Source organism: Malus sylvestris, chromosome 13, assembly GCF_916048215.2.
Source record: "Malus sylvestris chromosome 13, drMalSylv7.2, whole genome shotgun sequence".
NCBI lineage: Eukaryota > Viridiplantae > Streptophyta > Magnoliopsida > Rosales > Rosaceae > Malus > Malus sylvestris.
This window is the reverse complement of record NC_062272.1, coordinates 12486232-12501985: the sequence shown is the minus strand read 5'-3', so window position 1 is coordinate 12501985 and position 15754 is coordinate 12486232. Positions and strand designations below refer to the sequence as shown.

Genomic DNA, 15754 nt, shown 5'->3' with positions numbered 1-15754 from the left:
TCTCTTCTCATTTTTCTTCTCTTTATCCTTCATGCTGCCTGCAAGATATGGAGAATGTGAACAATCAGCCGGAGCTCTGATTGCTTACCTTGTCTGTCACCTCTTTCAGCAGATCCCCTAGCTCGGCGACTTGGGGGACTCCTACTACATGGTTTGTATTGCGCTTGACCAAGCCTGAAACTACAAGTAAGCTTCAAGTGAAATTGATACATTACCTTGTGCATCTCCACCAGTTAAAGATACCACCCCTGGATGGAGGAAGAGTACTTCCAGAGAAGATGCCACATCTACCTATGAGACAGATAAGGCAAGTCAAGACGATACCACACTCCGGTACTTAGAAGTTTCGTGATTACGAGATCATTCTCCCACAATATTTCCTAATGTCATTTGTACTAAATCATTCACTTGTACTCCCTAAAGGAGAGCTTGAACCTATGTACTTGTGTAAACCCTTCACAATTAATGAGAACTCCTCTATTCCGTGGACGTAGCCAATCTGGGTGAACCACGTACATCTTGTGTTTGCTTCCCTATCTCTATCCATTTATATACTTATCCACACTAATGACCGGAGCAATCTAGCGAAGATCACAAAAAGCGACCGTTTTCGCTACCTAGGATCTATCTTGCAAGAGAACGGAGAATTAGATGGAGATCTCAACCATAGAATACAAGCTGGATGGATGAAGTGTAAGAGTGCATCTGGCGTGTTGTGTGACCGTCGTAGGCCACTGAAGCTCAAGGGAAAATTTTATAGGACGGCAATAAGGCCAGCGATGTTGTATGGCACAGAATGTTGGGCGGTGAAGCATCAACACGTACACAAAATGGGTGTAGCGGAGATGAGGATGCTTCGTGGGATGTGTGGGCACACGAGAAAGGATAAGATTGGGAATGAGGATATCCGAGGTAAAGTAGGAGTAGTCGAAATTGAAGGAAATATGAGAGAAAATCGGTTCCGGTGGTTTGGACATGTGCAAAGAAGGCCTACTGACGCTCCGGTTCGAAAATGTGACTACGGGACAGAGGTTCAGGGCCGAAGGGGTAGAGGAAGACCTAGGAAAACTTTGGAAGAGACCCTAAGAAAAGACTTGAGTACTTGGATCTAACGGAGGACATGACACAAAACCGAGCGCAATGGCGTTCTAGGATTCATATAGCCGACCCCACTTAGTGGGAAAATGCTTTGTTGTTGTTGTTGTTGTTGTTGTTGTTGTTGTTTTTATTAAGGATTTATATGTAGAAAACTCTTATATTAATGTGTTTATTAGTCATTTTCATATTCAATATGTCCGATGCATGCTTTTAGAACCAAATACATTTTTGCACCATCAGTTTTAAAATAATTCACAAGATTTCAATTTGTCATATTCAATTTACACGTTTTGTCATGTTAGTGAGAAAGTGGAAAAGTGGTGCAAAAAACTACCTCGATTTATATCTATTTACATCCCCCACCCCCTGATTCCCGGATCAATGAATATATCTATTTACATCAAACTAATTATGCTTTGTACTGTTTTTGCAGGCACTCCCAGAGGTGCCGGTCCAGTTAAAACAGAAGATAACTGCTGGCATAACGAACCTCGTGGATGTTCAATTCAATATTGAAAAACGGCAGAAGCAAGGAAGTTCTTGAGCTTCGATTATCGACTTGGTGTTATCGCATTTGAGATGCTCCAGCATGAAAAAATAATAATTGTTAATGCAAACCATAGAACTTATTACTGAAACAAGAACCATGACTGGACTTGGCATGAAAAAGTCTGAAAATTTCTATGCTTGGTCAATTCCCTCTCTCAAAGAACGCACGGAGAAGAAGAAGATGCTAGGAATAGAGCCGGCCAAGCTTATTTAACCTAGTAAAAATTAAATCCTCCTAATAAAAGGCCTTCCAATCCAACTAAGAAACTAAATACCAAAATAAAATAGAAAACACAACCTTAAACTACTCCAAAACAGGCCCAATATAGCTGGATTTAAGGTTTGGAATATTCTGAACACTTTTCCAGAAAGTCACGAACCCATAAGAGGTCATCTTAGGCTCCAAAAACCCAATTTAAGCCCAGAAACGTCATTTTCCAGCACTGTACACTGCTCCTTTATTCCATTGCCATAAAATAACCACTTGGTATAAAAATTCCAAATTTTGACACAAACACGCCAAGAGACACACGAACGTCCTCTAATTTGAATCACTCCAAAAGTCATCGGCTTGATCATATTTTGCTCCAAAGGAAGTCGGATGTCCTATATTGAAAATCTAAATAAAAGTATCAAAATTCTACCAAAATATTTACCAAAACATACTAAGAATAGGGTAAAATGTATAATATTAAATTGACTCATCATTAACCATTTGTAAAACACGTCCAGGTAACTCTTATCATCCAATCAAATTCTCCTCAACGCCATATTGCTAATGGCTGTAATTATCCTTCCGATGCCAAGGGCGAAGTCGGTTATGTGGGATGCATAATACCTAGCCCTTCGTTCCTTATTTTAAGAAATTCGATCAGCAAGGAGATCAATCAGTCCTAACATGGCCAGCCCTCTCATTAGTCCCCAGAGAAAGAATTGCGGAACTAGCCACATAATGCTCATAGAGTAGCCTTAGGTGTGTCATTGCTAACTAAATTATTCAACCTTTTTCTCTCAACCTGCCAAGCAGCAACACAACATAGCATGGAACAAACCAATCCTGAGCCAATTCTCGCCAGCGTAGCATTTTGCCAGTACTGCTTCCGATCCAGTAACTCATCACACAGAAACGATACCAAGAAACACGAGAAGGAACCAATTAGTTTGAAATAAAGTGGCTTTACCGTTCCAACTTTGTGATCCAAGTAACTCATTTGTTCGAAAAAGAACGTACTCCCTGTTGCCTCCACCATAGTGTATGCTAAGAAGACTGACCGCATAGCTATCGCTTCTATGAAAAACCACTTTTCACCCTTGATTTTTTTGAGTGGCCAGTACTTTTTTCTTTGTTGTTCTACTAGACGAGATTCCCCTGCAGATTCGTCAATTCTACTTCGTACGAAGTAGCAGGAGTAGCCGAGCAAGAACACTAGATAAGAAGCTCCCACTAAAGTTGCTGAAACCCAAAACGTACGTGTCCAAGACATGGTTGTAAGGAACATAGATAGGAATGCACCTAAAAACCAGGGATGGCTCCACAAAGCTTCTCTACGAGTATCTCTACGGTTTTCATCTGAGAGTGGTGTTTGTTTTTGTTCATCAAAATATTGATCGTCCAGAAATTCCGGAAGAGTAGTCGATCGGCCAGCTTCGCCTAATACTACCAGTACGGCTACTCCATAGTATGCCTTAGCCGAAGTTTGTGCTCTCATAAACTTAGAAGAGATCCATAATAGAAGAAGTTCCTACGTATATGTGCAACAAATTAACACATATAGTAATCCAAGAATTAAGCACATATGTACATGCGTCTATTATCAATTTGTGAGCTAATGCGACACCAATCACTCTCCACTGTAATTTATGATCTCAACCATTAAATTTTTAGGTCATAATCAAAGAATTGTTTATATGGAAAAATAATTGTGATTTTGAAGGATTATCCTAAAATATTGAGTGAGGATATATATGGGCTTTAGATGTAGGATATGGTAATTTTATTGGTTGGAGAAACTGAGCTTAAGCCTAGTTTGGTCCCACCCTTGTTTATATAATCACAATTACAAAAATAAACGGTTTTTTATTTGTTTATTTTTTTTAATGGATGATCCTTCAATACTGACCTAAAAAATTATCAGTTCATTCGGAAAGTGAAACTAAATAAATGGTCAGACCTATATTAATTTTTGCAAGAAGACTTACAAGAATATAAGCAGCATTTGTGGAGACAATCATTTTAAAACGACTCATGTATGAGTTTGATGTATGAGCAAGCACAATAACCATGACGGATGTTATCCCCTCTTGTAAATTTGTAACTATGGCAGCCATTTCAAATTGTTCAGTATTCCAACTCTCCGTCAGGTACACTATCAAGATACCCACTATTGCTTGATTTACGAAGCTGTGGCTAAAAACCAAACCTATTTATATATATGTCATCACAAAGAAACAGAAGAAATCAGAAAGATGGTTTGAATTAATTCCCGAATCCGCTCTAATAAAGTTCTGTTTCTCTGAGTCCGAGAGAGATAATATCTAGTAAATCAGAAAAATTACGTTGACGATTATAATTTTTATAGAAAAACATTTCAAGTGCTAAATTAATTGGAGGAAGAAAAAACCCCGGATCTATTCACTTATCATACTCTAATTGATTTTTAGATGTAAAATTCTTTTGGTTTTACTTAGCAAATTCAATTTTTCTGTAAAATATGAAGTTTGAAGAGTGTGTGTCTATTTTAAAGTATAATGTTATCAAGATTTACATGTGAAAAGCTGGCGAGAAAAACTAAAAAGTCAGCCGACTTTTTTTTTTTTTCATGTTAATTAATTCAATAGAGATTGATCAGTGACCCTCACTTCGAATGCATGTAGTAGCCTTGGAGAAGTAGAGGTGGTTTCCGAGCCACTTTCGCACCATATGGAAGCATTTGCCGAGAAAAACGTTGTAATGACCATGGTTGCTGTTGTCACAGTTCAGTAACTGTGACTTTTCTTGCGCAGAACCTTATCTATTGGAAATATGTGGCCCCATACAACATCTATGGTAATTAGTAAAGTGTTAGCCACATATCAACCTCTATGAATGTACCACAATTAAAGATAAAATTAAAGCTCGATAAGGTTATCGAACAGAAAAAGAAAAAGAAAATATTGGATTGCACCAATGATTACAGAGTGTGTTAGCAATTTGATCAAATTTGTCGCAATCTATATTAGAAAGTGTCTCATCCAAGATATTCACGATTCATTGAGTCCCTCCAAACCCTCAAAACTTATGAATATGGATTCTAATCACAAATCCTTTGAAAATAATGCAAATTAAGATCGGAAACAACAAATAATATATATATATATATATGTTATAAACTTTCCTAGTTTAAGTGTGATTGTGTAAATCCTAGATTATATTTGATTCTAGTTATTCTTTTCTATTACAACTTATATTCCTTGGGGATGAAGGAATTTCTTCTCTTCTTTTACTACTATAAATAAAGGCACTATGTAGGAGGGATAACTCACACATTCCCCTACAATTCTACGAACACATTTCTCTCAATCTCTCTTCTCCAAGCTCCCGATCGCTGTGGGGCCATGCAATATTGCACGCAGCAAAGTTGGTCCGCCCGAGGCTTGTTTCTTGAGGCCATTTAGTGCCCTTCAGTTGGTTACCGGATACGAACTCGACATATTGCATTTGCACGTTTTTGGTTGTGCAGTATATGTGTCGATCTCGCCGCCCTTACGTACAAAATTAGGGCCTCAGTGAAGGATGGGAATCTATGTCGAATATGATTCTCCTTCGATTATTTGTTACTTAGAACCTTTGACAGGCGATCTGTTTACAGCTCGTTTGGAAATATTATCTCTTATTCTTGAAGTTTTAGGTCTTAGGTGCCAAGGGTCACACTTCAGGCATGATGTCATACCTTGGCAGGCCCTGATTCTACCATATGTTGTAAGACAAACTCGAAATTGGATCGTGAAAGAGATATACCCAAACTTAGGTTGGGTAGGCTCCAGCTAAAGCTAGAGAGGTCTGTTCGGTAGGCCACTATTGAAGTAGAGCAGTACCGTGCAGTGCATCTTTGTCGAAGCAGGGCAAAACTATTCGTAGGCTTTAATCGAACTAGGCTGAGCTATTCAGTAGACTACAGCCGAACTAGGTCTATACCGTTCGGTAGACTCCAGCTGAAGCTGGGTCTATACTTTTCCTTCATGTTTATGGTAGTAATCAGATTCGAGAATTTGGTAAACTTCTGTTCTCTACACTGCTGCTTCGAGAGCCAGTTACTAACTTGGAAGGACGACAAAAGTATTCTCCAGTCAAAATTTGATCAAATTTATAAACTTCAAAATGGTACTCATTCATGGACGTAATCATGGTGTGCTTCAGGTAATATATCTTTCATAATTATACAGTTCATAGGAGTGAGCCAAAGAACCATGGAATCCTCGTTTGGGATGTATTTCTATTTGTAATGCTTCGGGTATAAGTCTTCGAATGAAGATCATGGTGAAGGCTTTTTCAACTCTTCCATGCCATTGTTAGCTTTAATGGTTACTCAACTTCTTGATAGTCAAGTGGACATTCTTGTCTTGTACCCACATAAAGTGGTTTCTGTCAAGAAACATCCAAATCGGTGAAATCAAACTTGTTATGGTTCGACAATCCATTGAATGGAGGGAACAAGATTGTGATTAGTGTCATAGAAAATAAGATATCCATAAGCATCAAAGTTAGAACATTTCAAGTTCTAAGACATGGTTTACATGAAAAATTCAAGTTTCCATGGGCGTATTGTTTTATGAAAATTTCGGGTTCCAAAAGCACTAAATTTGAAACTACAGGTTCAAGTTTAGTTATGAACTTCCAGTTCATAAAATGAGGTACTTGTAAAAACACATAATAAAATATACAACTAAGTGTAGTGGATTTGAGTTGCTTCGGGAACTCAAGTGTGAGTGCTTCGGGACTACGAAAAGATGTCAACGGTTCAAAGAAGAAAAATAAATTATTAAATCGTTAATGTCCAAAAGTGATATTCGGGCCAATAATTTCGGATGTCTTGTTAGATTAATGGACTGCTGGTTACTTTTAATTAATTCAATAGATCGAGACCATACAACGTCAATCATGGAAGCAAAATAATGACATGCGGGTCGTATTAGCTTCAATTGGCAGCGGGCTAAGTGACAAGTGAATTATAGCTTAATTAGTGTTAATTAAAATATCCCAAAAATTAAATGGATTGGTTATGAAGCGAGAATGCCAAAAATTGACATTGGGTCGAAAAAATAACACAGCCCAGCTTAATTAGGTTGGTCGTAATGCATAGGCAAGGCCCTGTAGCACGGTTGCAGGCCTTTAGGGACCACATGAAGGCAGCAAGCCTTTAGGCTGTAGATTGGGATGGTAGCTCAAAACTGCTGGAATTTGGCCAAAAACAGGCGCATGAAAGCGCTAGCTTAGGTTGGTGTGGGACAAAGCCCAGCATGAGCTGGCTTTAGTTTTAGGCCAGAGCGATGCGAGCCTAGCTGGTCAGAGGTTGCTAGCGAGGGGCCGAGACTCAAAGGCTAGCCCAACAACACATGGGCTGCTGTAAGCGGGCCGTGTGTGTATGGATAAGGCTCAGCTAGCATCAGGCTTATTGGGAGTAAGCCAGGGTGCAACTACAAACCCATCAAGGATGCAGGCCTGCTGGAATGGGATGCAAGCTTTAGGCCCATTGGAACCTAACCCAAGCCAAAAGGGCTGGTTGTCGGTGTGTGCATAGCAAGCCTAAAGGGCTGCTATTGTCGATCCAGACATCAAAATAACATCCAGTCAATGCTACTCAACAGGCTAGGTTGCAAGCCAGCTAACGTGACTTGGAGTATGGTGGCAACGTGGTGTGGAGCCGCAAAAAATCCCAATATTTTTTTTCTTTTTTTCGACTCTAGGGTTTGAAAAACTCTAATTGCTTCTAATTTATTTCAATGCTTTGACTCACAAATTCCACACATCAAAAATTGCGTAATACATGAAATGTGTATATATATATATATATATATATTGACAAATATATGAAACATATACAACATATATATCAGAAATTAAATGTAACTGTAAAGGGTTCATGCATCATGAAGAATGTTTTCATGCTTCATGGTTGTTTCAAATATCTTACTTTATTTTAAGAGAACCTGATTAGCAGAAAATAATTGAGCCTTTGAATTTGTAGAAGATCCTTATTTGAAAGTCGCGCATCTCTAATGCATTGTATCACGTTCAACAAAGAAAATTAAATTGAATCAACATGTATATCAATTCAAAAAAATAATAAAATAATAATAAAAAGAATGATTAAAACGTATTACTCCCCTAATTGAAGATTAAACTCTCTTTAGCGTAGCATCAAGAGCATGTTGATAACATGTTGTAAGCATAATTTACTGAACAATTATGGAGGTCAGAGAGAGGGATGCGATACATATAGAGAGAGAAGATAGGGATATGTAATTTGTGAGGTGTGTTCTATTCCGCCCCATTGTGCCTTTATTTATAGCAGTAAGGAAGGTAAATTCCTTACCCTAATAGAATTACAACTCTAATAGGATAATATCTAGTCTAAGAGATATGGTAGAATCCCATAAGAGCATCCTAGATATGTTAAGATTTACACAATCACATTCCTAATCTAATAGGACTAAAATACATATATATATATATATATATATATATATATATATATATATATATATATATATATATGCGGCTGTTTGACAAAAGATGGGAAGTTGGATTATTGATCCATCAATCACACTCTTTGAAATTAAACACTACACCTTTTCTATTTGCCGAAAAGACATGATGCATTTTGAACATATGCATGCCTTTATGAACAGACGTGATCATTGGTAATTGGTCTCTTGTATTAGGCATACCCATTAGAAATACTGCTGCAATGTTCAGTTGTATCTCATCGTGAGAGGGCACACCCAAAACCAAAGGATATGTCTAAAATGTGCAATTCTCTCTATATATATTGGTAACATTAGTAGAAGAGAAATCATTCAAAAATTTATTGTCTACACAATTTCTTTGCTCTCTCTCTCCTCTCTCCATCACACTCATACAATTTTTTTTCTAGCTATTTCTAAGGGAATACAATTCGGTTTTGCTAATTGAATATTCCATACTTTGTTGTATCCTGGAAGTGATTTGTCAAAAACCCTTTAACAAACTCATTCGAGTGGGGGGCAAATAACACTTTAAGGAAACAATTCAAGTCATACCTCAAAGTCATCGTTCAGTTTATTCTCTATGTTTCTACATTTACTCTAACAATCTTAAAGTGTTATTTTCGTCATGGAGAACAAGTTTGATAACATGGCTTTGAAGATTATCAATCAAGATGCTACAAGCTAGACAAATTTGATGGATCAAATCTCATCCGATGGAAGGACAAGATGTATTTCATGCTTACTGTTCAAAATGTCATATATGTGTTGGACCCAAAATTGGAGCCTATTTGTGAACCAAGTGACAAAGACACAGACAACATAGTTGCGGATGAAAAGAAGCGTGAAGAAGATGAATTGGTATGTAGAGGACACACATTCAATCTCCAAAGGAAATTTGGGAAGCACTTAAACACAAGTACACAACAGAGAAAATAGGTACCGATAAATTTTTAATGTTAAAATATTATGAGTTCACTATGTTTGATAATAAACCCGTCCTAGACCAAGTTCATGAATTATTGGTCTTGGTCTCAATGCTTTGTGAACTTAAAATAGTTTTTCCAAATCCTATGATAGTTGGTGCTATTATGGCAAAATTACCGCAAACATAGAATAACTATAGAAAGAAACTTCTACACATGGTGGAAGATATTAGTTTGGAGGATTTGCAAAAGGGTATTCAAATTGAAGAGGAAACTAGAAATCTTGATAAGAATTTTGCAAATCAAGATTCCTCTAAAGTTCATGTTGTCAAATGAAACAAATACAAAAAGAACTTCAAGGTCAAAATTCACAAAGGGAAGTTTAAGAAGACCAATTCGAACAACAATCAAAAGAATGCACATGGTGTCTGGTACCATTGTGGAAAGAAAGGTCATTACATTCGTGATTGTAAACACAAGAAAACCAATGAGGAATATTCCAATAAGACCAGTAATGCAAACATGGTGGAAAATTATGGAATTGATAACATCGTTGCAATGGTATCAATAATGCATATTGGCATGATTATTGAACTGAATATGGCAGCGGCAATAAAATCATTCGATTGGTGGCTCGACTCAGGGGCTACTATACATGTGTGCAATGACAAGGCACAATTCAAGACATATGCAGCATCAACGGAAAATCAAGAGGTTTTGATGGGGAATCATAATTCCACCAAAGTTCTAGGAAAAGGAACCGTTGAACTTCAGTTTACTTCTAGGAAGAAATTGACCTTGTTGAATACAACTGCTTATAACTCTATTTCTTGTGGCAAGGAAAAGTCAAAGGCACTAAAGATAGTGATTAACTATCTTTAATACATATACCCAATTGAAGATTGACTCCATCACGTAAGTAATCCATATTTCAATCAATTAGGGAAACTTCCACCATTATCTCAAGATTATTCCTTATTTATATCTTATGAATATTCTTTCCATACATCTTGGCCAATATGATGCCGCCATGTGTAGAGCAAAACCCTAACACCGTGGCTAGCCCTCTCCCTATATATATATATATATACCTCAATCTCTACCAACTTTTGATAAGCTTTTGCTACCCCTAAAACCCTAAATACTTACTATTTTTTAGAGAAGCTAACTTAGGCATTGGATCGAAGACAGCGGAAATTCACTACCACATATTGGTGCTTTCATTGAGAGCTTGATTAAAATACTAAAAGAAAACTCTCGCAAATAGTTTTTGGAATTTTCTATTACGTTGAATTTCTCACCCACCGTTTCATTTAATTTTTCCTAGAAAAGTTTCTTGATCAATCCATGGAGAAATGATACAATGGTAGGAAATTCTGAAACCACGACAAACGAAACCTCATATGTTCAAGGATTTGGACGAGAAAGTGAAGACAAAGATGTGGCCTCACAATATCGATCATCGAGGCTCAACGCGACGACAGAATGAGCCTCATACTCCTAGATACATTAGGATTTACACAATCACATTCCTAATCCAATATATCACCGTTGTGGAGCAACATCACCACCATGGTCACAACCAACCCAAGGGCAAGAGGCCTAGGCTCTTTAAAATACAGGCTGAACCCAATATGCCTCAACTACAGCAACTGGAGCCGTAAGCCAGACACCCTAAGCCGCAGCGGCCAAAGCTTAACTCGCTATAGATGCAGCGCGAACTTAACAGACGGAGAGAACAGCGTAAGCCAAAGAGTAGGCAGCCCACGCACAAGCCTAGCACATGGCCTAACCATCCAAGTGGGTTGGCCAGCCTCGTGACCCCCCTAGCCCAGACTAGTCCGATGCCACTTCAGGTGATTCAAATTCTGACCACCGGACCAATGATCGATTTAGGGATATTTTCACCCTTTTTATTTTTAGGTATGCCCATTCCAGGAAACCAAGTTTTGCACCTGCAGCTCATTACACTTCCACCACACATGGAAACGTCCATCATCCAGACTCTTCCACTCTAAATGGCGAACATCACCTGCTGGGACAGGTGATGTTCACCGGCCTAACCAGCAGTGAATCGACTCTTTGAGCACATCGAGGATAGGGGTTTGAGCACATCATGACTTTTTTCAACAATGTCTTGGCAAGCAACTTCACAATCCTCCATGAACCGAGCATTCGAGGAGTGTACACCCTCAAACTTGGTTCTTAGGAAAATGTATTCTCTTACCTCAGTGCATAGAGAAGTGTTCATTCTCAACTCGGTCCACGAGTTAGTGTGCATTTGAGGTTGGGTCCACACTCTGATGAGCAATCCAGACATTTTAGGAAAAATGTCCACTCGAGGCTTGGCTAGTAAGGAGATCCTCATGCGAGGTATCGAAGTACGCAACATTACAATAGACATAGGAAAACAAGAGAATAGTCTAACTCAAATTCAATTGGCAACCTACGTCAAGCGCGACGACAACCAGCTCGCTCACTAGCAAGAAAATAACCAAGTGCACTGATAGAAGCATATTTATGCAACTTAGTTAGCTTGTTTTCTTGCATTTATGTTTTTAGTTCATAGTTAGTTTAGCATTTTAAGCTATTTTCGTGTGTTTGTAGGTCCAAAGGTCTAAAGAGGCAAGACGATGCATTTTGGAGCAGTTTTGGGCTTTGAATGGATAACACATGCTTGGAGCAAGGTGGATGGACGAATTTGAAGACCAAAAGAGGCTAGGATTATGTTGAAGTTATGAAGAAATTAATTCAAGAAAATGAAGTAAATGATGCAAGCAAGAAAGAAGGAATGTTAACCAAAGTTACCTTATTTTGTCCTAAACTTTCCTAATCCTTCACCACTTAATTTCTAGCTGCAAGGAGGATCTTTAATTAAATTAGGAGACTTAAATTCAAACCTAATTACATTCCTAAAATCCCTTGCCGCACCTATTTCTTCTAGAAAACCCTTTCCCTTGCCGTGTAAGGCATTCCCCTTTCCCTCTAGGATCTTGCCGCACCTCACTTACCCTTTTCCTCTTGGGATTCTGATTTGTTACCCTTTTCTTGGAGGATTTGTAGTCTTAAACTCTTCCCAATTTGATTCCTAGTCGTGCCCCTTCTTTCTTTTATAAATAAAGAGCCTTATCATAGCTTTTGGACCATCCATTCACTACCATTCATACTTTCAGCATCCTTTCATACAATTCATCACTTAAACTTACACCCACACCTTGTGTCGCAGCAAAGAAGAAGGAGGACCCTTGGGCTAGCCATTCAAGTTGGATTGCTGGAACATTCTTAGGTGTAATCCATCTTTTGTTTTCAATGTTTAAGTTTAATTATCTTTGTTTTGTGAACATGAGGAGCTAAACTCGTTTCTTAATGATCGTCAACAACCCATCTCTTTATAATGAGATTTTGGACCAACCTTGGCTAGTGAATTGGAGCTTTGACCTGGATCAACAACAACAACAACTTTTCCTACTATGTGGCATGACCTCGATCGAGTATCAAAATTTTAGATCCCACAGCTCGAGATGAGCAGTCTGAGAAATGGATGTTTGACCAGGCGATGTCTTGACGATTCACTGTACAAGTTCTTAAGGAAACAAAGAAGAAGTTTTGCACCCCAGCAGTAGCAACTAAGTGCATAAAGATAATTCTACATCTGTCAAATAGCAATTACAGTAGACGGATCTAGAAGATGACGTCAAGAACAATGTGACAACATACGAAATAGGATGGAAACCCGTAGATAACGCTGAATAGATCATTCTTGATCCCCCACCAGGGAGAAAATACATCTTGGTGATAAACCTTGTCGATTAAGGGTACCAATAGATATCAGATTGAGACATATATTAGGAATATGTCTCATATTTTCAACATCAACTGGCAACCGAGATCAGTTTCTAGGCAAATATCACCAATCACAAGAATTTTGGAATGACATTCATTCCCCATCTTCACTAAGCCATAGTTACCCTCTTTGTATATACTGAAGAACTCCCGTTTAGATGTAGCATGGAAGGAAACTTCATTGTCAAAGACCCATTCAATGTCTTTGTAGCATGGAAGGAAACTCCATTGTCAAAGACCCATTCAATGTCTTTGTCAAAATCACCCACATTCACTGACAGACAATATTTCTTGTACATCACCACACAAGACTACAATGGAATTGCCATTATCATATTTCTTCTGATTGTTTCCTTCATTTGCTATCTCTTTCAATTTCGACAGTTTTTCTTTGTATGGCCTTCATTGCCACAATGATGGCATGCACCTGGATCGGCTAGGATTTCTACCATGGCTTATAGTCCTTCTACTTTTGCTCCTTCCATGGTTCTCTATGATAGATACTTAGCTGCTATCTGTGCCAAAACCTTTCTCTTTTTTTTTTCATTAAGCATGCTACTTTTAACATTATAAAGAGTAAGAACACCATTAGGAGCATCGTTACTTACAATCACTACGAAAGTCTCCCAACCATTAGGAGCATCGTTACTTGCAGCTCGTCCTTAATTGTCATGTTCATAATAGCCAACTGGTTGATGATATTCTGAAAATTGTTCAAGTGTTCTGCTACACTTAAACCACCCTTGTACTTCACATTGATGAGATCATTGATCAAGAAAGCTTTCTAGGTGGGGGTCTTCTTCTCAAACGAGGACTCAAGCTTCATCCAAAACTCGCGGGCATTGGTTTCATTAAACACATGGTGAAAAACACAGTCGTCCACCCATTGTCTAGTTGTGCCAATTGCTTTTCGATTCATCTTTTTCCACTCGGCATCAAACATGCTCTTGGGCTTTGCGACATCTCCTTCAATTGGCTCATGCAAATCCTTACAGTAAAGAATATCCTCCATCCTTGGCTTCCATGTCACCCAATTTGAGTTGGTGAGCTTGATCATAATGCCACTTCCTTCCATCTCGTAATATGAGCCAATCAGGCTCTGATACTACTTGTTAGGAAAGATGGTACTATAAGATAAAGAATACACAAAGCTTCACTCACACAATATGTGTAGTGGAACACTCTTCACTCTCAAACTTGAAGTGGAACAACACTTACAACTCTCACTCTCACTCTTAGAGTGGAACACTCTTAGAAACCTCACTTTCACTTGGTTCTTGTCTTTCTTCGTTGGTTCATTGCAATACATACATACACACCTATTTATAGGTGAGTTTATGCCGATTTACCCATTGACTTTGGGCTTGCATGACAGCCACAAAATTGTAGCTTCTAGATCTTTCCATTTGCAACCAAGGAAGCTAGTACTTTGTAGCTTCTTCCACCGACTTAATAACATGCTAGAATTGTCTAGCATGCCCCAGTCACCTCACTTGCTTACTGGAACAATCTAGAACATTCATCATAGGCTAGACCATATACCAACAGTAAGTTCCATTATGACACTTCTTGAAGGAGATGTAATAGTAACAGTTACTCAATTTATATCGGATTCCAACCCCGATCTCTGGAGAAATCTTTCAGTGTGATCGGTACACGGGATGGTACACCATGTATATTACTATATAAATGGTAGGATATGTGTGTTAAAATTTTAATAACTTAAAAAAATAAAATTTCCCACCACTTATATAAAAACATGTGATGTACCCTTCATGTTCCGATCACAATGAAAAATTTCTCTAACCTATGTGTCTATGATGCACGAATATCTTTTTACATCAAACTAATTTTTCTTTGGTACTATTTTTGCAGGCACTTCCAAAGGTGTTAGTCCAATTAAAATAGGTCAGAAGATAACTGCTGGCATAACGAAACCTCGTGGATGTTCAATTCATTATTGAAAAGCAGCAAAAGCAAGGAAGTTATTGAGCTTGGATTATCTACTTGGTGTTATCGCATTTGATAAGCTCCTGCAGGAAGAAGAATAATAATGTTAATGCAAACCAGAGAAGTTATTACTGAAACAAGAACCAGAGAAGTGGACTCGGCATGATGTAGGGGTGGGCAGGGGCCAGGCCGGGCCGGGCCCTAATTTGAAAGAACCGGACTTGACCCATTTTAAAATTTAACGGGGCAGGCTGGGTCGAGTAATGCCAATTCTGAATTTGGAACCGGACCTAACTCGACACGTTTGAAGCGAGCCGATTCTGGCCGGGTCCACGGGTCTGATTACAATTTTTTTAACTAGTCGTTCATCTTTCTTCGTCAATAACCTAGATGCTCAAATTTGAAGTAGTAGCATTAGGATAATCTGCAACAAGAATTTGAACGACTCATGGTTCTCAAAGCAGTAGTATTTTGATTGTTTTGGGATTTCCAGTATCTCCTACTACACCCACTTGCCTAAAAAAGGTTGACATGCATACAAATTAACCAAATGAATCGTATGAATTCAAATCCCAAAACCTCCAGTATCTCCTACTAAATCCGAAAACCTTTTTCAAAGCAAAACAATCATATAAATCGTTTGAACCCACCATCTTCTCCGATCT

The 15754-nt window shown here is 38.3% G+C and overlaps 1 pseudogene; it reads right to left on the bottom strand.

Annotated features, from left to right (window-relative positions):
- Nucleotides 1–2188: 2188 nt before the first annotated feature.
- LOC126595251 (protein NRT1/ PTR FAMILY 5.12-like) lies at nt 2189–5344 on the bottom strand (annotated as a pseudogene).
- Nucleotides 5345–15754: the final 10410 nt, after the last annotated feature.